The sequence below is a fragment of the Chionomys nivalis genome, chromosome X (genome assembly GCF_950005125.1).
Source record: "Chionomys nivalis chromosome X, mChiNiv1.1, whole genome shotgun sequence".
Classification (NCBI taxonomy): domain Eukaryota; kingdom Metazoa; phylum Chordata; class Mammalia; order Rodentia; family Cricetidae; genus Chionomys; species Chionomys nivalis.
Window position 1 is genome coordinate 73,304,782 of NC_080112.1, and position 27,439 is coordinate 73,332,220.

A 27,439-nucleotide genomic window follows, 5' to 3' on the forward strand; every position below is an offset into this window, starting at 1 on the left:
GAACATAAGCAAATCTGAGTCTATAAATAGACCTGGTACAATCTAGCACATGATCTAGTGAAAAATCACAGTTCATAAATGTGATAAAATTTGGTGCCTTTTGACATTTCTTGACTAACAGCATAAAACTACCTTATACTTTCACAGTATTTTATAGGCTATAGACATGTTGCATCTGTTATTTTATTTGATCTGTGCAATAGAACTATAAATTGGGCATTATTTTTCTTTCATGGATGGAGAAATATGGGAGCAGGGAAGTATATATCTTAATTAAGGGAGCCATTTTAGGGTTGGCAAGAGACTTGACTCTAGACGGGTTCCCAGTTGTCCATGGAGATGTCCCCAGCTAGTTCCTTGGGCGGCTGAGGAGAGGGCATCTGAACTGGCCCTATACTATAGCCACACTGATGAATATCTTGCATATCACCATAGAACCTTCATCTGGCGATGGATGGAGATAGAGACAGAAACCCACATTGGAGCACCAGACTGAGCTCCCAAGGTCCAAATGAGGAGCAGAAGGAGGGAGAACATGAGAAAGGAAGTCAGGACCGCGAGGGGTGCGTCCACCCACTGAGACAGTGGGGCTGATCTAATGGGAGCTCACCAAGGCCAGCTGGACTGGGACTGAAAAAGCATGGGATCAAACAGGACTCTCTGAACGTGGTGGACAATGAGGGCTGACGGAGAAGCCAAGGACAATGGCACTGGGTTTTGATCCTACTGCAGGTACTGGCTTTGTGGGAGCATAGCCTGTTTGGATGTTCACCTTCCTAGACCTGGATGGAGGGGGGAGGACCTTGGACTTCCCACAGGGCAGGGAACCTTGACTGCTCTTTGGACTGGAGAGGGAGGGGGAGGGGGAGGGAAATGGGAGGCGAGGAGGAGGCAGAAATTTTTAATAAAAAAAGAGTCAAATAAATCAAGAAACCAACAAAACACTTAAAGCTAGGAAGTAGTAAAAACAAGATCTGATTACAGTATAGAGAATTTGGACAGATAAGGGACAGCACAGTGTGTGTGTGTGTGTGGGGGGGGGTGATTTGTGACTCAAGTTCTACTATAGAGATACCTGTTTATCCGTGATTACTATAAACCTATTCACAAGAGCTAAGAAATAGAACTAGCCTAAATATTCATTATCAGATTAAATGAATAAGGAGAATATGGTACACATACACAGTAGAATTTTATTCAGCCATAAAAAATCAAAATCATCACATTTCTAGGAAAATACACAGTACGAAAATATTAAGCCTCTTAATATTAATTTTCTTAAGAGAAATAAGCCAGATTCAGAAAGACAAATACTACATTTTTTCTACCATATATGAAATCTAATCTAAATTTGTGTGAATGTAGGCATGTGTGTACATGTACATGTAGGCCATGAAATTTCTAAAGGGGACTATGAAAGGGGAGGGAGATCTTTTCGTTTGTTTGTTTTCTAAATATGGTTTCTCGGTATAACAATCCTGGCTGTCCTGCAACTAGCTCTATAGAGCAGGCTGGCCTCAAACTCAGAGAGTCATTTGTCTCTGCCTCCCAAGCACTGGGATTAAAAGAATGTGTCACCATTGTGCGTGCACGCCCACGCACATGTGCGAGATCTTAAGTAGACATGAAGGGGTCATGAAAAGAGAGTAACAGAATACATACCAGAAGGAAGCAGCAGACAACCAGCAATAGAGGGTCAAAGGGACAGGAGAGGGCTGTATAGGAAGGGAACAAATAAGAGAACAAATAAGAACAAAGTATCATAAAAATACTGTAATGAAATCCATTGCATTGTATGTGAACCTACAGATGTTTTAAAAGTATGTGCTAGTTATCGTTAGATGATACAAATAAGAATGCCAATTCTCTTTTCAAAAAGATTAATTTTATTTGTGTGTATGTGTGTGCATATGGAGAGGGAGAGAGAGAGAGAGGAAGAGGGAGAGAGAAGGGGGTGAGGAGAAGGTAGGTACATGTGGAAGCCAGAAGGCCTTGGATCGTCTGGAGATGACCTTACAGGCAAGTGTGAACTGCCTGACTGATGTGGGTGTTGCAAACTGAATTCTATGTCTTGGTGAGAGCAGCAAACACTCTTAACAGCTTTCTAGCTCCAGAGATGACAATTATTATCTTAATGGTACATTAATTTATCATAACTATAAGGTGGGCTATATTTAAATGGAAACTAAGTCAAAAATAAGGTTGTCAGGACCTATGCTCCTTCTATTAATACAAGTATTCTGTCATGCCGCCCATAGTTCTGTTTCAAGGATCTGGCTCCTACTTTACCACTTTCTTTGTTTAGTTTTCAGAGACAGGCTTTTGGAAGGTATAAAGCAGTCTACAGCCATATCACCCTGAATGTGCTCTATCTTGCCTGATTTTAGAAGCTAAGCAGCATCAGCCCTGGTTAATACTTGGATGGGAGACCTGCTTAGTATTTGGGTGGGAAGTTTTTTTTTTTTTATTGAAAAAAAAATTTTCCGCCTCCTCCCCGCCTCCCATTTCCCTCCCCCTCCTCCCGCCCCTCTCCCCCTCCCCCCACTCCTCTTCTCCCTCTCCAGCCCCAAGAGCAGTCAGGGTTCCCTGCCCTGTGGAAAGTCCAAGGTCCTCCCCACTCCATCCAGGTCTAGGAAGGTGAACATCCAAACTGTCTAGGCTCCCACAAAGCCAGAACATGAAGTAGGATCAAAACCCCATGCCATTGTCCTTGGCCTCTCATCAGCTCTCATTGTCTGCCATGTTCAGAGAGTCCGGTTTTATCCCATGCTTTTTCAGTCACAGTCCAGCTGGCCTTGGTGAGCTCCCAATAGATCAGACCCACTGTCTCAGTGGGTGGGTGCCTCGTGGTCCTGCCTTCCTTGCTCATGTTCAGGGTGGGAAGTTATAAGTAAATTTTAGTGCTGCTCTCTACAGAAATAAGAGGGTATTTGTTGGAAGTGAACATTAGGAGAGAATGCTGGGCTCTCCTGCTGAGAGAACAGAATTAGGAGGTTAGTCGTAGAAATAGATAAGATCACATGTTCCATGTTTTTTGTTCTTTACCAAATGTGAAGTTGGTATCAAACAACAAACAGTAAGAAGTATGTTTGAGAGAGGAAGTTAGAGCAGATGGAGAGAAAGGGAAACTAAGGAGTAATAGTGGAGCAGCAAAACAGAAGTCTTGGACTTTGGGTTTGTGAATTTTGTATTATATTTCCCCTTATCAGCGTGTAGTATATCTTGCTTAGTGGAGCCAATTGGTTCTCCACACTTGCTAGTCTTGAGAATGGGACAGGAAATGACTTGCTGAAAATTTCCTTAAGTCTTTGCAATCTAGGAAACCTATTCCATAACACAGATGTGTAAGGGCCTGAACAGCAGGCAAGAACCTGGGAACCCTGAACCAAATGGTGACTGATAGTATTTTTAGGATAGATTCAGATGAAAAAGGAGGAAAGGAGAGTAGGTTAAGGACACATTCTCTCTGCAGAGCTCCAATTACTTTCAATTGCTCTGATTTTGAGAGTCAGAGGGCCCACAGTAAGTTGGCAGCTTCTCTTATGCTAGGGCAAATTCTGCTTACCATGGTAAAGAATTTAAGAGCTTTCAAACTTGAAAGAGGGCCTTCTCTGAGCTTTGGTTTGGAAGTTTTGCAGCTAATATTTTATGCTAACTGAGCAAGTTAAAACTTTTTATGAGACCAGGGTAATAATTTGCACTATCTTCAAACTTACAATTGATTCTTCACCATCATGTCCAACCTCCAAAAGAGCTGGTAGACAGAAATCCCAAAGTCTTCCCTTCTATAACCTATTTCTTCTTTTTTTTTTTAAAAAAGGGTTAATTTTTAAATTTTTTTCTGAGTGCTTTTGCCTCCATGTGTTTATCCGGTGCCCATGGAGGCCAGAAGAGACAATCCAATCCTTTGGAACTGGAGTTACAGGTAGTTGTTAATGTGCTGGCAAAGGAAACCACCTTCTCTCTACAAGAGCAATACATGCACTTGTTGAGTTATTTCTCCAGCCCCTCCTTCATTTCCTCTTAGAAGGCCTTCTGCAGGGCCTTATTTGCTTCCACTAAATATTTTCACATTTCTGCATGATTTTTCAATGCATACTCCAAAGATCCATGGCTATTAGACGTTGTCTCGTCACTTCAAACAACAATAACAACATTACCCAACCCTCCTAAAATCAAAAAACCATGTTCCCCTATCCTCCTTATGTGCTTTCACTGATTTGCTTGCTCAGGTTATCATCCTCTATACATTTTGTTTTGTTTTGAGAAAGAGTGTCTTGTAGCAGGCAGGCCTCAAATCTTAATGTAGCCAAGGATGACTTTGTACTTCTATCTTCTTACCTCCACCTCTCCGGTGTTTCTTACAGATGTTTAATAGGTTTATGCAGCTTTCGGATCAAACCCAGGGCCTCAGTGTCCTAGGAAAGCACTTTACCAACTAAGCTGCATATCCCATAAGAATCTTACACACTATCTAATGAATTTATGCCAATCTATCATGGCCCACAACTTTAAAAAAAGAATCTCCATCTTTATGAAGAGTGTGTTCTGGGAAACAGTGTGTTGGAGAATTTTAAAATAATAATACAAAAATAGTGATACAAGATTATTAAAAAGTCCAAATTTAAGTTTTAAGTCTGTTAGTAATGAAACGATTATCAATATTATCTAAGTTTTGAGTGTTTGTTTTCTACTCTATTTCTTTTCCATTCTCCATTATTTGCCTACTATGTCAGTTGTGGGTGAATCCTATCTCGATTCTGCCATTGAACATTTCTCAATCTAATAAATGAAACATATACATGTATGAATAATTAGAATTTCAAAACAGAAAAAAAAGCTGACTAAATATCAAGGGAATATTACAAAAATTCCTCAAGAGGTCAGAAGAAGTTAAAGTCAATGTCTGTGTAGAAAAAAAAACATTTGAGTTTGACCTTGGTGCATAAACAAAAAATAGTGCAAGGATCCAATAATACATAGGAAAGTATTATTATAAAAATTTATGCAAATTCTAGGTTTAGTATTTTTTATTGATTTTTATTGAGCTCTACATTTTTCTCTGCTCTCCTTCCTGCCTCTCCCCTCCCCTTCAATCCTCTCCCTAGGTCCCCATACTCCCAATTTACTCAGGAGATCTTGTCTTTTTCTACTTCCCATGTAGATTGGATCCATGTATGTTTCTCTTAGGGTCCTCATTGTTGTCTAAGTTCTCTGGGATTGTGATTTGTGGGCTGGTTTTCTTTGCTTTGTGTTTTCATACGTATGAGTTTGATAATTGTCTTTCTGGGTCTGGGTTACCTCACTCAAAATGATGTTTTCTAGTTCCATCCATTCGCCTGCAAAATTCAAGATGTTATTTTTTCCTGCTGTGTAGTACTCCATTATGTAAAGCCAAGAACATGGTCAACAAGACAAAATGATAGCCTACAGAATGGGAAAAGATCTTCACTAACCCCACAGTAGGCAGAGGTCAGATCTCCAAAATACATAAAGAACTCAAGAAACTAGTCATCAAAAGAACAAATAACCCAATAAAAAAACAGGGTCCAGACCTAAACAGAGAACTCTCAACAGAGTAATCTAAAATGGCTGAAAGACACTTAAGGAAATGCTCAACATCCTTAGTCATCAGAGAAATGCAAATCACAACTCTGAGATTCCATCTTACACCTGAAAGAATGGCTAAGATCAAAAACACTGATGACAACTTATGCAGGAGAGGTTGTGGGGAAAAGGGAACACTTATGCATTGATGGTGGGAATGCAATCTGGTACAGCCCCTTTGAATGTCAGTGTGGTGACTTATCAGAAAATTAGGAAATTACTTTCCTCAAGACCCAGTAATTTTGGGTATATATCCAAAGGATGCTCAATTGTGCCATAAGGACATGTGCTCAACTATGTTCATAGCAGCATTTTTTGTCATAGCCAGAACCTGGAAACAACCTAAATGTCCCTCAACCGAAGAATGGATAAGGAAAATGTGGTACATTTACACAATAGGTTTAGTATTTTAACTGGTACAAAAGGTAGAAGAAACTTTTCTAAGGCAAAATGCAATAAGGCAAGGAATGAGTCAGTCCTTAATTTCTTTATACACAACGTCCAAATATTCTACTTCAAAAGAAGTAATGAGTTCTCTTGATTTCAGGATCTCTTATCTCTGTCCCTTTCTTCCAGTACTCTAAAGAGACTATATTGCATTATATATGAAAACTTTCCAGGGCCAGTAAGGTCTGGCAGATGAAGGCCAGTTTAAGGAGAATCACTGGCATTGCTCCAAGACAAAGAGTGAAGTTAATATACCAGCAAAACAAATAAATCAATTCAAGTTCATACACAGAATAAAGACAACTGCCTCTGATACCACTTTTGGATGGGGCTTAGAGCAGAGAAAGAGCTGGAAGGCAGATAAAATATATTTAACAGCCACTTTGCTAACAAAGTTCCATCAGGATGTTTGTGGTTCCTCTGCAAGATAAGCCTTTCTAAGCTGTTCATCAACCTACTGTTTGCCATTAGTACTTGGGTTCAAACAGAACTCTCCTTTGTCGTGTTTTAGGTAAGAGTATTGCAATATCATCTTCACCTCTATGCACTGACATTATCACTATGCAAAATGCATGGATTTTCTTTTAATGCTATTTTTCTTCATCCTTAGCATAGCCCCCATCCATCCCCTTTAGAAGAAACATCAAGGCTGGGCTAGTAATGAAGACCAGTTCTTAGCTCAAAAGTGATACACTACAGCCATCCTCGGGTTTACATGAACTCCTTTCTTATTGAGCTTTACCACTGGTACTATTCACTATAGTAAAAGCACTTCACTGAGACTTGCCTACAGTTTTCTGTGAAGCATCTGGTTGTCCTCTTTTTCAGCGGTTCAAATTTGCATTTTCTTTAAGGTCTACATCTTTGCCAAAATCCCCTGGGTGATTGAACAATGTGGCTTGTGCAAGAAAAAATAACAGTTGAAATAAACAGACAAATTACAACAACTCCCTCCCCCCAAAAGAACCCACCAAGAAATATATAGTTGTTGATAAGAAAGTCCAATGTGAAACTGGTGAGGAGCAGAATGGTGCTGGTGATGAAATTATTTCTAATGAGAGAAAAGTGAAATCCTCAGTAGGATTTTTAAACATCTTTTCAATTTTCAAGCCTACTTCCCATGCAATTTTCTATTCTTGCTGTACTTAATAACATTCCAGAGCAACTCTAACTCTTATTACACAGTTGTGATAATACTTTCTCACATTTAATACACTTCATTATTAACACATATCACCTTGTATAGGTACACACAGTAATTTAATATTTTAATACCTATCTGTAAAAGGAAAAGTTAGCCTAGCAGACCCAGATTTCTCAAATCTTACGTATTTTTCAAAGTGCTCACCTATGTGACTAGTCCTCTGTTGGCTCTTGAGAAATGAAGTCTTAGAATGATCCCTGAGCTACAAACTGACAAGAGCATCATGAATGCCTGAAATATTGAACTATACAATAAAACGTATCTAAATAGCTCTTACAAAATGTAATTCACTGTCCTTTCTTTCCGTAGGATCTGGGTTTTGGGTAATTCCACTCAATTACTAAAATATAGGATTTCTTTTTAGAGAGTATTTCCGAGAAAAATACTTTCCCTGTGTTTATGTAGCTCATTGCTTAGGGATTAAGCATATCCTGTGTGATTCTAGTACTGAGAAGACTTTGGAAACTTATTCCTGGAATCTTCAAGGCTTTGCCTAATGCACATTTTTTCTTTGTAAGTACTGCTATCTTTTTGCTATAACAAATAGTAATCTGATTATAATGACTTTTGGGTAATTCTAGCAAATTGTCAAATGTGGAACTGGTATTGGGTATACTGTTTTACATTGTCACTATGGACTATCACCTCTACATTATACCAATGGAAACTGAGTTTCAGAGAAAACAAATGACTCACTTAGTTGAGAATAGAATTCAGTTCTTTACAAATCTCATGTTCTTTCTACTACACTAGAGAATATTCACCATATATATTTTTGGAAAATAGAGAGCACATAAAATAGTATGATAGAGCCTGGACTTTCAGATCTGATAGCCATTAACTGTATGCCCCAAAACTCACATTTAAAAGAAAGGAAAAAAAGTAGATGCACATCTAAAAATGAAACGTTTACATGAGTAAACTTGAACTTCCCTACTCTTTATACATTTCATCTCCATTTCAAGTTGTTTGAGGTTATACTTGCCTTCTACAAGAATATATGCTCAATGAAAGAAATTTCAGTTTAAAGAATGACTAATCGTGCTATGTATGTTTCCCAAAGTATTCTATCTTGTTTTGAGAATTAAAACCTAGCACAAGTTTGAGAAAGGTTCTAGTTAGTTTTGTTTATGTTGTTATTAGAGTAAGAATGGAAAATAAAACTTTGTCTTTTCTGGCCGATCTTTGTGAATATAACATCCTTGCACTGCTCTAAACTTCCAAATGACTTACTTTCTTACTTAACACTGTGTGGTCTCAAGGTCTCCTGAGTAAATTGGGAGCATGGGGACCTTGAGAGAGGGTTGAAGGGGAGGGTAGAGGCAGAGATGGGAGCAGAGAAAAACGTAAAGTTCAATAACGATCAAGAAAAGAAAAACATTGTGTGGTCTCTTACTGACTGTGCTGCTATGTTTGAGAGTGGTGAAGACAAGACTAGGTAGCAAAATAGACAAACATATTAAATCAACTTTTCTATGCACTTTAACATTTATAAAATGTATGTGATAAAGTGTGTGTGTGGTTTTTGTTTGCTTATTTATTTATTTGCCACCCTGGAGTTTGATCTTACAGCTTTCTGAACTATAGTTATAATGTATGCTACTACTAAACTATGCCTCTTGCCCAGTTTTTTATTTAAAGAGAACATCATCCAATTAGTTATTATGAAACTTTGCTTCTGTCATCAACTTTAAAATCCTGTTGTGGCCGGGCGGTGGTGGTGCACGCCTTTAATCCCAGCACTTGGGAGGCAGAGGCAGGTGGATCTCTGGGAGTTCGAGGCCAGCCTGGTCTACAAGGGCTAGTTCCGGGACAGGCACTAAAGCTACAGAGAAACTCTGCCTCGAAAAACCAAAAAACAAAATAAAATAAAATCCTGTTGTGTGGGCCAGGCATAATGGTATACACCATTAAACTTGAACTCTAGAGAGAGGCAGGTGGATCTTTGTGAGTTTGAGGATAGCTTGGTCTATATAGTGAGTTCCAAGACAGCCAGAGCTATGCAGAGACCCTGTCTCAAAAAACACGCAAACAAACAAATAAAAATCCTATTATGTGATTTTCAAGGCCCTAAGATAGTTTTTTCTCTTTTTTATTGAAAAAAAGTTTCCGCCTCCTCCCAGCCTCCCACTTCTCTCCCCCTCCCCCCACTTCACTCCCCCTCCCTCTCCATTCCAAAGAGCAGTCAGGGTTCCCTGCCCTGTGGAAAGTCCAAGGTCCTCCCCCTCCATCCAGCTCTAGGAAGGTGAGCATCCAAACTGGCTAGGCTCCCACAAAGCCAGAACATAAAGTAGGACCTAAGATAGTTTTTACCTTTTTAAAATATTAATTACAAAAGTTTGGCTGGTGGCTCAGGTTTATTACTAACTTGCTCTTACTTTTAAATTAACCCATTTCTATTACTTTACTACAAGGCTAGTGGCTTGTTACCTCACATATTGCTTCCCTGGCAGCTGTTGGTGCTTCCCAGACTCCACCTTCCTTTTCCCCTCATCTTTGCTTGGATTTTTTGCCTGGCTCTATTCTGTCTGGTTATTGGACAAATCAGCTTCTTTATTAACTAATGATAATAAAACATAATCACAGCATATACATCCTACATTATCTCCCCTTTTCTGTCTAATTAAAAAGGAAGGTTTTAACTTTGACATTGCAAAATTAAATATATAGCAAAATGATTATTAAGCAAGAATTACAATTATAGTATTTAGTCTGTTTGTATTTGATAAACTTAAAGAAAATACTCTGTCATCTATCCTATCTTTGTCAGTCTAAACTTTCATATCTATTTTATCTTTTACCATAACTATGGGAAACTATAATTATAAATATCTAGTCTTCAACTCCCATCAAAGACCCCAGAAGGATATACTATTACCTGAATAACCGGAAGTGCATTGTAAGCAACTTCCAAAATTCTAGAAGTGACAGAGATATATGACTGCCTGAACAGTTATCCAAAGATCTTCTGTCAAAGATCTTCTGTAACACTGGGTACATCCTACAGGCCCATAGTATCTGGCAGACTTTTCAATGAAGCCAGAAATTTGAAAGACTGTCCCACCTATATTGGTAGTTTGCCAGTCATTTTCTTCTGTGTTCTGAAGACTGTTTGGAAGGCTCTTCATGAAGCAGGAATCCTGAAGGGCTGTCTCACCTACTTTAGGCAAGTTAAGCAGGCCTAGGCAGGCAGATCTTCCTTCTGCTTCTGGCCTGAGTTCTCTTCCTTTTCTGTCTTTTTCCTAAAAAGGGCTCCTCTCCTCAACCCCCTTCCTCTCTCTCTCTCTCTCTCTCTCTCTCTCTCTCTCTCTCTCTCTCTCTCTCTTTCTCTCTCTCTCTCTGTCTTTCTCTCCTCTTTTCCCTTCTCCCCTTCTCCCCTTTCCCCTCAATAACCCACTAAATAAATATCCAGTCTCACTTTGCATGGTGTGCCTATCCATCTTGGTCTCTCACCTGCCACGTGGCTCGCTGCCTAGGACACACTGGCCCTCATGGCCCACAGGCTACTCGGGGGCTCTCTTCCTGGGACTGGCTGCCTTAATGGCCTGCTGTGGTCTTGGGACCTGCTGCCCACTGCCACCACTCGGGGAACAGCACAGCACTTTATTTTTACCATAACAGGAATCATAATCATAATATATTATATTTAAAAATCCATTAAAAAGAATGTAAAACTCAAGAAAAAAGGAATGGTAAGATACAATAATTAGATTTAAATGCCACTGCAGAAAAAAAAACCTGGGCTGGGCAAGAGAAAAAGGTAGATATTTGCTGTCATTAAAAGCTCTTGCTTTTAATTTGTGGCTTACACCTTTAATCCAAGAAATTATAAGAATGAGGGAGGATGACTACAATTCTAAGGTCAGTCTGGGATACAGAGTGAGACCTTATTTCACCAAACAAACAGGCAGACTGCTCCAATTTTAGAGCAAGGGGTGATGTCATACACCCATAATCCCATCAGTTGTAACATAGAGGCAGGAAGAACAAATGTTTAAAGCCAGCCTGAGCTTCATAGCCAGTTTGATGACAGCCTACACTACATGAAACTATGTTTCAAACACTCACATACATACAAATAAAAGTTCTAGTTTTGATAAAATTATCACTATTCTGAATCTAGCACATGCCCTCCTCCAACAACCACACATACATAGCCATATGAACATAACAATCCGAAACTAAAGAATTCTTCAACCCAGTCTCTATTTACAAAATTTAAAAACAAACAAATAATTTGCTGACTTTGATAGGAAAAGGAGAAAGAGTACTTAGAATTCAGAGGAAAAATAGAAGTAGGTAATCTAAAACAATGTTGTACATATACACTCATAATCCTTCCCATTATGTACATTGCATCAGTAGTTTTCAGGTAGGATAAATATTTTTCACTGGAGGATGATGATTATAGCCACGAGGGTTACAGAATTCCTTTTCTACTTGACTAATACCAATACAGGCTTCTGTTAAAAATCATGTAATGTCAGTCACAAAGAAATGTGTACTTAGCTAATTAGAGTTGATTGTCTTTGGATATAAGTCGTATTCACTTTTCTCAACTGTAAAATGAAGGCACAGAGCTCAGCCTCCCAGGCCAACTGGTGTCCTGTGGTTCTTTGACCCTACTACAAGTATCAGATAGATGGAATTATAACCCATACGACATGGTTCAAAGTTTCTACTTCAATGAGATCATCAAAGAGCATAGACTTGACATGACATGATCAAATCTTACTACACTTATCTATGGGTATAAGGGCAAATGTTTATAGATTGTCATTAAGTTGTGTTGGTTTAGTAAATTGGTATTTGTATATTCTCCTCCAAAATTCATGACTTCACGAACACTGAGTAGTTGGCTAAGTTTTCAATACCAGGCATGGTCTCCTTTTTGTTGAAATGGTCTTAAATCCAATTAGTGATACTGACAAGGTATGTGTGTCACTACTAACCCCATAGGGTTATCGTGGTATACTGGCCATTGATGTAGTTGATAGGCATTATAGCCTGGTGGGACTGTTAGTTGCCTCCCTCCTTTGGAAGTTTGCATAGTGCGTTCTGGTATCAGGAATTCTAGTCCTCGGGGAAAGAGCGTTCAGGTCAGTTCTAGCTCAGGAGCTTCCGGGACCAGTTTCTGAAGAAGATGGTATCTTCAGCTATAAGGACTTACCTTCCACCTCTTTTGGGTATATGCCCAGCAGGGGTATAACTGGATCATGTAATAGTTCTGTTTTCAGTTATTTTACAAACTTCCACAGTGATTTCCATAGTGGTTATATCAGTTCAGATTCCCTTCAATAGTGTTAGTGTTCCTCTTTTCTAACATCCTCACCAAGTTTAGCTGTCATTTGTTTTTTTTTTTTTTTATGTTAGCCATTCTGACTCCAAGTAGTTTTAATTTGCATTTACTTGGTGGTTATAGTTGCTGAAGTCCTTGAAAAGTATTTATGAACAATTTCCTATGAGCTCTCCGTTTACTTTCTAAGTTAATTTAAAAAGCCAAGTGTATTGGCACACACTTTTAATCCCAGCACACTTGTGGAGGCAGAGGCAGGCAGATCTGTGAGTTTGAGGCCAGCCTGGTCTACACAATAAGTTCCAGGAGAGTCAGAACTACACAGTCTCTGAAAAAATCGAATTCTATGTCTACCTGTATAAATATATACAAGTATTCTCTCTTTCAAGGAGGCCTAGTTGGCTTGGGTGGACCTCTAAACAGAAAAGAAAAGGAAAAAGAAAAAACTCAACAATTTTCTTACTGTATGAACATGACAAACCAAATGATCAAAGTCAGTTAATGGCAAGTCTTATTAATATTGTATACCCTTTTAGATAATGTGATGGTAATGACACTTTATCTCTGTGGTATTTTCCTCCAAAACTCATAACCCTTGGACAACCACAAGAAAACTATCAGACTCACAAACTGAGTGACATTGTACAAAAAAATCTGACCAGTGCACCTCAGAAACTGTCACAGATTGGAGAAGCCTAAGGAAATATGAAGATTAAATGTTTTGAATTATCATTATTCTGATTTTCTAACACATAGATGCTAGTATAGAAAACTGGTGAAATCTGGGGTTTCATTTTGAAACTAAACCACAACAGTGATAGTTTTAACAATATCTGTCAGATTCCTCCTTAACAAAGGAGGGAAGAATAGTCTTTCTTAAAGCTGGAAATTCATTATGTGACTGTGACCTTGAACAAGTTTCTTTATTCAATTCTAGGCTTGAATTTTCAATATGTATGTTGAGGGATTCAGCAAAATTGTCTCAAAGGCTTATTCAGCTCTGTCTAGTCTGGGATTATTTTTGGTTGTATGGGAAGAAGGAACAGAGACCTAAATCTTCCTTAGGGGGTTGTTTGACAAAACCTTCTGCTCTACTAATACAAGATCAATGTGTAATGCTCAATTTGCCTTCCAGCTACCAGGAATCCTATAGAGATGGTTTCAGCTAAGAATCATAATAAAACTATATATGGTGTAAATTGCCTTTCTGGGTAGTGTTTTGTGTTCTCTAGAAAATGAGGGCAACGTGAAAGCCCTCACCTTATAGGTGGAGTTTAAGAACGGAAAAATGGGCCTAACCTAAATTTGTATCTTTATGCTTAAGATATATATTGTTTCATGCCAAATAATAGCTGCGCAATCATGGTGTTTGAGCAAGGACAGATTGTTAGTAAAAATAAAATGCTTTAAAATGGCACTCTCTTTAGTTATCAGATATAAGGAGGTAATAGTTGAGAACAAGTAAATGTCTATGTTCTAAAAGAGAGTTGGACCCAGTCAAAAAAAAAAAAAACCACATTATTAATACTCCTTATCTTTGAAGGTCTTTGGTTAGGGCTGGAAAGGTGGCTCAGTATGAGTGCCTGCTGTACAGAATGAGGACCTGAGTTTGGGCCCCCAGCATACATATAAAAAGCCAGGTATGGCTGCGAGGAAGTCAGAAACCCTAGAGGAACAGAGTCGGGGGATCAGTAGGGCTTTCTGACTGTCATCCTCGCTCCATGGTTTAGTGAGAGACCTTACACAAAAAGAACATGACAGACAGTGATATGACAAGCCACCTGGTATCCTTCTTTGGCCTCTGTATACACACACACACACACACACACACACGCACGCACACACACACTCATACACAACCCATTAAAAATGAAGGTTTTTCTCTGCTCAGTCAAAACTTAGTCTATCCCACGGAGACAACTCTTGACTTTCTAGAACAAGAAATTACTAGCATCAGATGTCAGATGCTGGTCAGATGCTGGCATTACTTTAATGGCTTAGTACGAAAGAGATGGCTGAGAAAAATGTGCACCCTTACTTTCGAAGATGGTGACGGTGTGTGAGAAATATGTATACTCACACACAGTACACCAACCTCAAAACTAAAGGGCTAGATCACCATCTTAAACAATATTTAAAGCACCAAAAGTTTTCTAGACCATTCTAGCTGCCTATAGCCCATGGTAAGAATAGAACAGAGAAAGAAATAAATTCAAAAGTCAGCAGAGGTGTCCAAATTTTATCAGCCTGCAAGAGAATTAAAGAGGCTCATATAGAGAGTGGCATGGTGGAATGCGATGAAAATTCCAACACTTTGAATGCAGCACCATGAGTTTTAAGATAGTGTGGGCTATGCAGTGAGTTAGAGGCCAGGCTAGGCTTCATGGTGAGGTAATATCTTAAAAGAAAAGGAAAGGAAAAAGGAAGAGAAAGGAAAGAAGGAAAGGAAATGAAAGGGAAGGGAAGAGGGGAAGGGAAAGGCCAAGTCAGAAAAGAGATGTAAAGTTATTACTACCCCATTTAACTGAGTAATGTTTAGACCTAATAGCTACAGCTGTATTTCATGTTTCCATCAGTGAGAACAGTTCTCTAACTGTGACTGACAACCTCAGAAGCTCACATTTCACCTGGAGTTCATGAATTTGAAACCGAGGGGTCTTTCTGCAGGGGTTCCTTATTAAGGCAGAGTCTTTTTTTTTTCAGGAATTAAAACACGTTTATTTCTTCTTTATTTTCTTGATACAGGATCTCAGGTATCTCAGTCTTACCTAAAACTCACTATAGCTCTGGGCCAGGCTAAGACAGGTTTGACTGGGTAAGTTCTTTCCCTGCATTGCCTTAGAGGCTCAGGACCTCCTGCGGTTTTCAGGGTGTGCTGCCAAAGATGCTAAGGCAGAGTCTTGTATACACATTTATATTTACATAAACCTAATAAAGAGCAAGAACATTTAAGGCCAGTTACTATAATTTCTTTCATAATGTATTTTTTGCTTACTTTCTTCAAATACATTTTCTTTCAAAGCAGAAGCTCCAGTTACATGATATGCTGGCTGTCAACTTGACACACTAAGAAGAGGGAACCTCAATTGAGAAAAGATCTCCATCAGATCGGCCTGTTGGCAAGTCTGTGAGGGCATTTTCTTGATTAGTGACTGATGCAGGAGGACCCAGGACATTGTGGGTGGTGCCATCCCTGGGTTGGTGGCCCTGGTTATATAAGACAGCAGGATGAACAAGCCATAGGGAGCAAGCCAGTAAGTCATACCCCACTATGGCCTCTGCTTCAGTTCCTGCCTCCAGGTTTTTGCTTTGAGTTACTGCCCTGACTTTCTTGGATGATTGACTACAAGCTGTAAGCCAAATAAGTCTTTTCCTCTCCAAGTAGCTCTGGCCATGCTGTTTTATCACAAGAGAAAGCAAACTAAGACATATGGCAATAAAGTTCATTGTTTTAATTTGTATACAATTTACAGAAAAATAAAATGTGGTTTTTAATTTTATTAATAAATGCATACATATATTAACTTAGAATATTTAGTTTCAATACCAATTTGCAACAATCACAAGTCAAATGGAATACTGTATAAAAAGGAGAAATCAGAGGGAAAGATACATGGAGGAAAAAATACAAAGAAGAGGGGAAATAGAAGGGGGGAAGCAAAACTGGCCAGGAAAGGAAAATAAAGCAGAAATAAATCTGAAGAATTGAGTAAAAGAATTACCAAAATACATCATGTGCATGTATGAACTTGTCAAATAATAATTTTAAGAAGGACTGGAGAGATGGCTCAGGGGTTATTCTCAGAACTTATGGAAACACTCAGTGGGTGCGGTCAGAAACCCTAGAGCATGCTGGCTAATGCAGGGAGCCATATCTGCGAGCTCTGGATTTGATTCAGAGACCTTGACTTGAGTTACAATGAAAGTGCATTGATGCTCATTTCTGACACTGAGCTTGAACCTCCACATACATGTGCACAATGGACCTGTACTCATACTCTGACATGCAAGCTGCATACAGATACACATGTATACAATACACACATATGAAAATGAAGAATTCAAAAGGAAGAAGCAAAAGAAACAAATACAGTGATAATCTAAGGGAACAATGAAGAAACTGGTGTTACAAGTAGTTGTGAGTAGCCTGATATGAGTGCTAGGAACCCAACTCCAATCCTCTGCAACAAGAATACGTATTCTATTTTTAACATCTGAGTCATCTCTCCAGACTTCTAAATTCCTTCTTTCATTTAAATAAGAAATTAATTGAAAGAATTAATTCATGAATTTGGCTGTTTTGTTGTTGTTGTTGCTGCTGTTTTTGAGAAAGGTTTCCCTATGTAGTCCTGCATAGCCTGGAACTAACTCTGATGGTCAGACTTGGCCAGACTTGCCTGAAACTCACATGGATCTGCCTGTGTCTGCCTTCCAAGTGCTGAGGTTAAAGGCATGCACAACAATGCCAGGGGTTTTATATGTTAAAACAATATGTTCATTTTGTTAGAATTTCATCTATCCATACAACATATTTTGATTGTGCTAGTTCCCACTCGTTCCCAACACCTTCCAGAGCCACCAGCTTGTCCCCAGCAAATTCATACAACATTTTTTAAAAACAACACTCTAAGTCCAGTTAGTAAGGCCATCCTCTGAAGTATGCATACTCCTAAGTTCTACAATTTAATGTTCATTTAATCTAAAAGCTTTGACAAATGTATGGCAAGGATCCACTATTACAGTATCAAAATTCACTGTCCTAATTCACTATGCATTATTCTTCCTCCCCCTGTCCAACCCTGCAATTACTGATCAATTTTATTGACATCATAGCTTTGGTTTTCAAGAATATTGCATGAGTTGAAAATATATAATATACAGACTTTTCAGACTAACTTATTAAATGCAGCAATATGTATTTAAGCTTTTTTGTGCCTTCTTGGCTTGATAGCCAATTTCTTTTTAAGGGTTGAATATTTCATTGTGTGTATCCAACACATTAATTGAGGTGGTGGTAGCTTACAGTTTCAGAGGTTCAGTCCATTGTCATCATGACGTCGACCACAGCGGCGTGCAGGCAGATCTGGTGTTAGCTAGCTACATATTAACCAGAAGGTAGCAGGAAGCGGACTGACTGTTACACTAAGTGAAGCTTGATAAAAGAGATCTCAAAACCTTGTCCCCACAGTGACACACACTTCCTTCAACAAGACCATATCTACTCCAACAAGACCATACCTCCTAATAGTGCCATTGGGGGCCATTTTTTCAACACCATCACACTTATTCTCAGCACTTTGACTACTTATGAGTCTGTACAGTAACTGCTGCCCACTGCAAAAGGAAGCTTCCCTTACCAAAGCAGACAACAGCCCTCATATATGTGTATATCTATAAATATCAAGAAGGCAATTTGATGGGTTTAAAAAGAATAGTGGCTTTCCTTCTAGGGCCTTCACAGCCTCAGGTTTGTTATCAGATATACAGTAACAGGCATGAGTTCTTTCCTATAAAGCAGGCCTCAAATCCAAAGAGAAAGTGGCTGGGTATGCTCACAAAAGTCATGCCACTATTGCAGCAGTGGGCACAGCGTGTCGTGCAGGTCTGTAGTGTAGCATGCAGAGCCCATAGCTATGTAAGCGCCTACATAGCTCTTCTGGCACTGTGAAAGTTGTCTAGCATAGAGGAAGTTTCTAGGTCTGTTCTAGGTTGATTTGCAAGAGAACTAATTCCACCCATATAGGTAGAGCCCATACAGCTGAATTATTTCCCTTTAATAATTGCACTGTGACTAAGTATTTTTATTATCACTAATTTTAAGGTTCACATATAAAATAATCCTTTGTTTTACCATTTCTGTACATATGCACCAAGAACATTGTAATTTACTCCTATCATATCCCCTAATCATGCAGCATTTATTCTATCATTGCCTGGTTATTTCACCCATCCCAATATCCTCAAGGTTCATCCATGTTGTGGCATGTGACTGAATCTCCTCTTTGAAGCTGCATACTAGCCCATTATAGAGATTCACTACATTTTATTTATCTATCGTACACCAATGAACATTTGGGTTGTTTATAGCTCCTTTAAAATACAAGCTTTTCCTGGGATCCCTAGGATCAGCCTGACCTCTGGTAAAAGCAGTTAGAGTTGTGGGGCAGAACATGGAGCCTAGGGAAAGGAGTGCTGTCAACAGAGGAATCTCAAATGGCCATGAAGCACAAAAAAAATTAACATCCTTAGTCATCAGGGAAATGCAAATCAAAACGACTCTGAGATTCCATCTTACACCTGTCAAAATGGCTAAGATCAAAAACACTGATGACAGCCTATGTTGGAGAGAATGTAGAGTCAGGGGAATACTCCTTCAGTGCTGGTGGGAGTGCAAATTTGTACAGCCACTTTGGAAATCAATATGGTGGTTTCTCAGAAAATTGGGAATTGATTTATCTCAACACCAAGCTATCCTATTCCTGGACATATACCCAAAGGATGAACACTCATACCACAAGAACACTTGCTCCACTATGTCATAGAAGCTTTATTTGTAATATCCAGAAACTGAAAAGAACTTTGATGTCCATCAACTGAAGAATGGAAAAAGAAAATGTGGTACATTTACACAATGGATTATTGCTCATCTTTTAAAAACAATGACATCATGAAATTTGCTGGTAAATGGATGGAACTAGAAAATATCATCCCGAGTGAGGCAATCCAGACCCAGAAGAACAAACATGGAATGTATATAGATGGATATTAGCTATAAAGTATAACCATGCTACAATCCACAGAACCAAAGAAGATAGGTAACAAGGAAGTCTCAAGGTGGGAGCACATGAACAGATATCACAGGTGTAAGAAGGAGGGGTCTGGATGGGGGTGGGCATTGGAACAAGAGGGATCAGGTGGGGAAGAATGGAGGGAAAGAGTACCGAAAAAGACAACTGGAATCAGGGGCATCTCTGGGATGAGCTAGGGACCTCGTGCAATGGAAACTCCAAGGAATCTATGACAGTGACCTTAGCTAAGACTCCCAGCAATGGGAGCTATAGAGCCTGAACCAGCCAAATCCTGTAACCAGGAAAAAAATTCCAATGTAGGGATTGGGACCCAAACCCAGCCACATAACCTTTGATCCACAATTTACCCTGCCTACAAGATATGCTGGGATAAAGGTGATGCAGAAATTACAGGAGTGGCCAATCAATGACTGGTTCAGTTAGAGACCCATACATGAGAGGGAGCCCACCCCTGACACTGCCTGGAGGGCCAGGACCCTGAGGCTGGACAGCCCAGAGACCTAGAATTGACCAAAACATGACTGTCAATAGTTAATGAAATGATTCCTGATTATATTCTGCTATATAATTGCCTAGCTCAACTGTCATCAGAGAGGCTTCACCCAGAAACTAATGGAAACAGATGCAGAGACCCACAGCCAAAAATTAGTTCAAGCTCAGGGAATCCTGAGGAAGAAGGGGAGGAAGGATTATGGGAGCCAGAGGGGCCAAAGACACCACATGAAAATGGCCCATAGAATCAACCAAGCAGTGCTCATGAGGGCTCAGAGACTGAACCACCAACCGAAGAGCTTTCAATAGGACTGACCTAGGCCCTCTGCACATATGCTACAGTTCTGAAGCTCGGTATTCCTGTAGGGCTCCCAATAGTGGAAGCATGGGCTGTCTCTGACTCTGTTGGCTGCTTTTGGGACCCTTTCCTCCTACTGAGTTGGCTTGTCCAGCCTTAATGGGAGAGGAGGTGCCCAGTCTTACTGCAACTTGATATGCCATGGCTGGGGCATATGCATGTGAGGCCTGCCCTTTTCTAATGAGAAAAGAGGAGGAGTAGAATGGGAGGAGTGAGGTTGGGGGGAAGGACTGGGAGGAGGGGAGGGAGAGGAAACTGTGATTGGGCTGGGGAAAATTAATTAATAAATAAAAATACATGTTTTATTGTTAATCAATTTATTGTATATTATTGATGTTTATAAGATAATGTGGATATATATATATATAGATATATAGATTGTATATGAGAAGTCAGCAGATTTTTTTTTAAGCTTTCCCCTGCTAGAAATCTGAATAGTCAGAAAATAGCTTCTTCAGAAAGTGAGTGAGAGAATGCACTGAAGTTCATTATTAGACAGACACAGACTTGGGGAAATGCAGAGCCTCTGGCTATGGGAACAGAAGGTGCAAAGAGTGCATCAGCACTGAGCCCGTAGTGGCTTGGCAGCATGGCAGAGGTACTATCAAAAAAGGGGAAAGACGTAGGGGACAAAACTTGCACAGAGACAGAGCTACTAGGAGCTGCATAGCATGCTGGCGCTTGGGAAATGCTCCACATTTCACAATGTAAAAGCCTTCTCTAAAAGATCGTGTCCAAGCTGCTTGCTTTGAGAAATATGTCCCTACAGTTTCCTTCCCCCGTGGCACTTGTAATGGATTTTCCACTCTATACCTTCCAGCATCTACCTTATGATGTAGTGTAGCCCCAGCAGAATGTTGCTAAAGAAAGCTCATTGAAAAAAATATATGCAATACTTTCAGGTGGGAGATATGGAATGGAGTAGAGCTCCCTTTCGCTTTCAGATAGGCAGCTCAGTGGACAGATGAAAACCCTCAGTGACTGAGAAAGCACATGTGATTGCATGCAGACTGGGACTCAGAAAACTACAGTTGTAAGTAGGGAAAGCATGGGGTTTGCTGTACCACTCTACCTTGTATACTTTGTTGTCCTATCCCTTATGTGGGCTTCACTGGAAAGCCAATGATCCAAGTACAGTGGATCTCAGGGTCAAGCGGGCCCTGAATGAGGGCGGGGAAAGGATGTTTAACTAGCATATTTGGAGTAAACTCTGACTGAGGGAGCTTTGATTTCTCCTACCTTGTACTAGCAAGCAGGAAAACAAAGATATTCCAACATATGCAGACCAAAAACACTCACATTGTCAGATTGGTTGACAACACAAAAAAGCAAAGGTGACTGTCCCCTATGTTTGCTTTCTCCAAGAAGCATACAGTGACATGAGGACGTGGATGTGTCAATTTATAGAGGCAATGAACATTCACTATTGTTCACATAACTACCAAGAGGAAATAACATTTTAATTTCTAAAACCGTTTTTTGGAGACAAAGTCTTATCTAGGAGGCTTAACTTGGATTAGAAATCACTCTGTAGGCTACACTGGTCCTAAAAACTGGTGATTCTCTTGGCTCTAGCTTGAAAGTGCTGGTTTGGGCCTGTAATATCCATATGTATAATGGACAAATATTCATTTTGTATTTGTAAAGATTTTTTTTATTATTTTTGTGCTGTTACTATTTATCTCCCTTCATCCTCTAATAGCAAAATTTTTATTCTCACTCGTAATTAATGACCATCACTTTTCCCCTTTGCCCATTTTTACTTTTAGAATATTGGTCTTTGGAATATAACTACAAATACCAATTGATTTTTGAAAAGATTGAAATAAAACTTTGAAATTCTTAGAATCAAATTAAAATGAAACCATAATTTACCAGAACATCTGGAATACAGTAAAAGGAGTTCCAGTAGGGAAATTTGTAAGAATGAATGCCTACTCAAAAAATTCAGAGAGAATTCATAAATAGTTTAATGACACACCTCAGGGTCAGAAAAACAAGAATAAGGTAAATCAAACTCAGTAGGAAGCAAGAAATAAAGATCATTGCAGAAATGGAGAGTAAACAAATAACAAAATGAATGAAGTTAAGAGTTAGTTTTTCTTTTAATGTCAAAAAATGTTTAAAAAACTAGTTTTTAGTTTGCTTTTTCAAAACAGGGTTTCTCTGTGGAACAGCCCTAGCTGTCCTGGAACTAGCTCTGTAGACCAGGCTGGCCTCAAACTCACAGAGATCCGCCTGCCTCTGCCTCCCGAGTGCTGGGATTAAAGGCGTGCACCACCTCTGACCAACTTGAGAGCTATAAACTTTTAACTAGCTAAACAACAGCCAAAGGGATGGAAGGAGGGAGAAAGAGAGGGAAGAAAGGAGGGAGAAAGAACCCCAAATTAGCAACGAAAAGGAGAATATTATAAAAAGATACCAATGAAATACAAGCGACTGTTATAAAGTACCAGGGAAACTTGTATTCCAATATATTGGAAAATCTGAAAGAAAAGGATAAATTTCTAGAAACATATGGGCTTCCAAAATTACACCAAGAGGATATAAACAACTTAAACAGATCTATATAAGTAATACGGCATGAGCACCGAGAAAACAGAAGCCCAGAACCAGATGGATGCTCTGCCGAATACTATCAGTCCTGTAAAAAAAGAGAAAGAACTAACACAAATACTCATCCAAAATATTGCATTATATAGAAGGAATGGGCTAGAGATCTGTGATACATGTCTATGATCCCAGGACTTCCAAAGCTTAGGGAGAAAGATTATCAGCTTAAGGACAATTTTAACTACACGGTGAAATTGAAGCTACCCTCAGCTACAGAGTAACAATACCCAAATCTCAAAGCATCAAAAAAGAATTTCTAGGTAAGACGGTAGACTAAAGTCTGTATAAGTGTTACCTGGAGGAAAGAACAATCAGAATAAGAAAATACTGACTTTCAGGTAAGATGGCAGACTAGAGGCTGCTGCAGTGAGAGCTGTGAAGTGGAGTCACAAAAAGAATAAAAGAGAATATTCCAAAGTGAGAGATTAAGGAAGAGCTTCATTAAAAGCACATGAATATACAGAAGAAGCCTTGTGAATTTTGGAGAGGCTACAAGGGAGTGGTAGAGAGCATGAGGGAAAAGACAAAGGTTGCAAATTTAATTTTAATTAAATATAAATGAATAAAATTAAAATAAAAACGTATACATATCAGTGACACTGAATGAACAAGTTGCATTTATATATTTATGCATATACTTATAATAGTTAATAATTAAAGAAAAAGATTTAAAAAGAGAGATGTGGGGGATTGATCTAGGAGTTGGGAAAGGAGTAGGGTATAGGGTAAATATGATCAAAATACATTGCATGACATTAAAGTGACTGAGCATATATAATTTTACGTGACTGAGCATATATAATCTACTTCCATTTGCTGTTAATGTCTATATGTTGTTTTAAAATGTTTTTTTAGTCCTGAAATTTTTTATATTTATTTGTGTGTGTGGGAACACACATGTGTGTGGAGGTGAAAGGGCAACTTGGGAGAATTGAGTTTCTCCTTCCACTATCTGGGTGGATTTGGTGAGCTCTAGGTTTCTTGGCTAGCTGGCTTAACAGAAATGGTAAACTCTAGTTTTGGTGAGATTTTCAATGTCAAAAATAAGGTGAAGAGTAATAGAAGACAGTTGAGTTCAACTTTTGGTCTACACACACACACATACACACACAAGTGCATTTTCATATCCAGCTTCAGACAAGTGCACACTGTCCCCATAACAAAGGTTCAAAAACCAAATAGAGGAATCAAATAAATAGACAAGAAATTTAACTTGAGACCTACAAAATAAATGGATAAATTTACGACTGATAAGCAAATTACCAATGTGGACAAAAAAAATATGGTGGGGAGTGGTGAGATGGCTCAGTAGGTAAGGGTGCTTGCCTTGCCACTAAGCCTGATGACCGGAGATCAACTTCTAGCACACAGATATTATAAACAACAGAGCCAATTCCTGCATGTTTTTCTTTGACTTCCATATTACAATGTGTCTCATATATGATCCCCCTAAACACACACATGCACTGCGTACACGTACACACACACATGCACACACATTGATGGGATAAAAATTAATGAAAGTTGAAATGGAAAAATTCAACAAGGAAATAGAGACACTGAAAAACAAACAGAAATTTTGGAAATGGAAGAATCATTATAAAATTATTAACACAACATAATGTATCATTAACAGATAAGACACAGCAGGTAATTCAATTTTGTTGCTATTATGAAAAGAGCAGTAATAAACATAGATATAAAAGTACCTCTGTAGTAAGATTAAGTTTTTTGGGTAGATGCCCTGGAGTGGTACTACTGATCATATTATTGTCTTAGTTTTAATTCTCTGAGGAGCCTCCCCTGAATGACTTCCATGGTGGCTGTACCAATTTACACTTTTACCAACAGTGGGTAAAGATTGTCCTTCATCACATTTTTCTCACCATTTGTTTTGTTGTTGTTGGTTGGTTGATTGGTTTTGTTTGTTTGTTTTTTTTCTTTCTGATATCGGGTTTCTCTGTATAGCTCTGGTTGGCTGTCCTGACATTCACTCTGTAGACCAGGCTGGCCTCAAACTCAGAGATCCACCTGCCAGTCTGGGACTAAAGGTATGTGCTGCCACCACCTAGCTTCTTTGTCACCATTTGTTTTTTGATGGTGGCCATACTGACTGGAGTGAGAAAGATAGAGCTTCATTGTACTTTTAATTTGTGTTTCTCTGATGACTAGAAAAGGCAAGCACTTTTTCGAATATTTGTTGGCTATTTGTATTTCTTCTTTTGAGAACTGTTTGTTCAATTCCTTGGCCCATTTATGTATACCAGTTTCGTGCTTTGAGGGGATCTTTAATTTTTATAATTATATATTCTGGATATTCACCCTTTGCCTGAAGTATCTCTGACAATTATTTTTTCCCATTCTGTAGGCTTCCTGTTCACCCTGTTGATAGCTTCTTTTGCTGTGCATCAATCATAGAAGGGATAAGACTCCACAAGTTTAACTGCTTAACATTCTTGCACACATAACTGAGTGCCTCTATTTTTTGAAGACTCAGGCTGCTCTAACATGTGTTTTGGGGGGGGGGTGGTTTTGTGACCACTTGTGTATCATACTTTTCTTTTTCTTTATTTTTTAAATTTATTCAAGAGTTCACTTTGGATTACAATTCCAAAGGGAGAATCCATAATGGTGGTAGTGTAGAGCATGGCATTAGTCAATAGATGTGATGACAAGAAGCTAAGAGCTCATATCCTCATGCACATATAGGAAGCAGAAGGAATGAACTCAGAATGGGCTAAGGCTAAAATTTCACCAAAGCCCATCCCCACTGATGGGCTTACTCAAGAACAGCTCTCATTCCTAAAGGTTGCATTAAGTTCCCAAACAATGCCATCAACTGGGCCCAAGTGTTTAAATACATAAGCCTGTGGGGGACATTTCTAATTCAAGCCAGAGAACAGAGACCATCTCAAAAATGAGCTGTAGAGCAACGAGGGAGCCAGCCTCACCTATGTCTAGCCTCCACGGGCACATCTACCATCATACACATCCATGTGCACAGACAGACAGATACATACACACACATACATACATATACACACAGTGCTAGGTGTTGTAAGGTATACTTGTATTTCCAGCACCGAGGAGACAAAGTCAGGTGCATTGCCACAAGCTCAAGGTCAACAAAAGGATGTGCTGATACTGACGGAGGTACAAATTGAGCATCACTAATCAAAAACTAAAACATTCACAGCATGGTGCACAGCTTTAATCTAAGCCCTTGGGAGGCAGAAACTCATGGATCTCTGTGAGTTTGAGGCCAAGCTGGTCTAAATTGAGTGTTTCAGGCTAGTCAGGGCTCTATAGTGATATCTTCTTTAAAAAAAAATTATCTAAAATTTTACACCATAAAACTGTCTCGTGAACATTTTTAAAAGGTTATATGTTTCATATATTAAGTCAAAAACAAAGAAAACTAATATAAAATGACCTTCAGGCTGTGTGTATAGGTGTGTATAAAACAGAAATGAGCTGTGTGTGCATGCTGGGATCTCTCACCAGGACATCTCATCACGTATTAGAAAATGTACACATTCCCTGAATCTGGGAGAAATCCTCAGTCCAAAACAACATGGTCCTAAATACTTGTGACAAGGCATAGACAACCCACATGCCAGCTTCCTCAGCTGTGGACATAGGTGGAGTAAATGTGTCGTCAGGACCACGAGATAGGTCAATTGTGTTAAAGGTGCTTTTATCCAGCCGCAACTTGAGTTCAGTCCCCAAAACTCACATAGTGGAAGGAAAGAGCCAACTTCTTCAAGTTGTCCTCTATACACACACACACACACACACACACACACACACACACACACACACACACAGAGAGAGAGAGACATGCACGCGTGAGAAAGAGAGAGAGAGAGAATATATTTCTTTAAAAAAGAAAAGCCTCTTTTTCTCAAATTAAGTAGTCTTGCAGTGTGCATATTCTTCAAGTCGGTAGAACGGGAAATCATTCCTGTAATGGACAGCCTGTAAAGATGACACCCAGACTGGCACTTGCTTTACTCTCTACTTTACATGTCAGCTCCACTGCTTCCTATGTAGTTCGCTCAGTATCCATGACAACAGAGACTGCTTCTCCTGACAGCTCAAGCAGTAATTCTCACAGGGTTCCTCTAGACCTCCAGACACCGCAGCTCAGCAGCAGCATCTGCACATGGCCCTCCCATCTCACTGTGCCCATGTCTGTGCTGGCACTATTCTCTAGCTGTGTCTGGCATGAGAGTGTCCTCAGGCTAGGAATGCAAAACAGGCTCCGTGACACGTGCCATATGCTTAGAGCCCCATGTTTAAGGTAGTGAGCCTCTCAGTGCCATCACGGAGAAGAACTGAGATCAATTTAGCAATGTCTACTGTGACAGCTACCAGGAAGCCTAAGAGACAGGCAATGTGCCATTTGCTCAGAAAGAGAGGAGACCTATGTTCCATTCTTTCCTCATGCTGCTGGCTGTTCCGTGATGTAGGATGTGTGATCTCATGGCCAAGTGGCTGGAATCACAATAGGTCCAGCTTCCTGTGGTGGCTGGTGGGGGTTTCTCTGGCAGGAGTTTCCTGTGCTGGAGTCTGTCATTTGCAGCAAATAAAGACAGATGGAGGCCTCCAAG

The 27,439-nt window shown here is 39.4% G+C and overlaps 1 protein-coding gene across 2 annotated transcripts in view; it reads right to left on the reverse strand.

Moving 5' to 3' along the window:
• The window catches only part of Nexmif (neurite extension and migration factor), a 78,564-nt gene that overhangs the window by 36,476 nt on the left and 14,649 nt on the right, over nt 1–27,439 (reverse strand). Inside the window, exon 2 of one of the 2 annotated variants that reach the window (XM_057759162.1) lies at nt 1,663–1,715. The exons of the other annotated variant lie outside the window; for it this stretch is intronic. The gene's annotated coding sequence lies outside the window, so the exon portion shown is untranslated. The remainder of the gene's footprint in view (nt 1–1,662; nt 1,716–27,439) is intronic. 2 annotated transcript variants of the gene reach the window in all.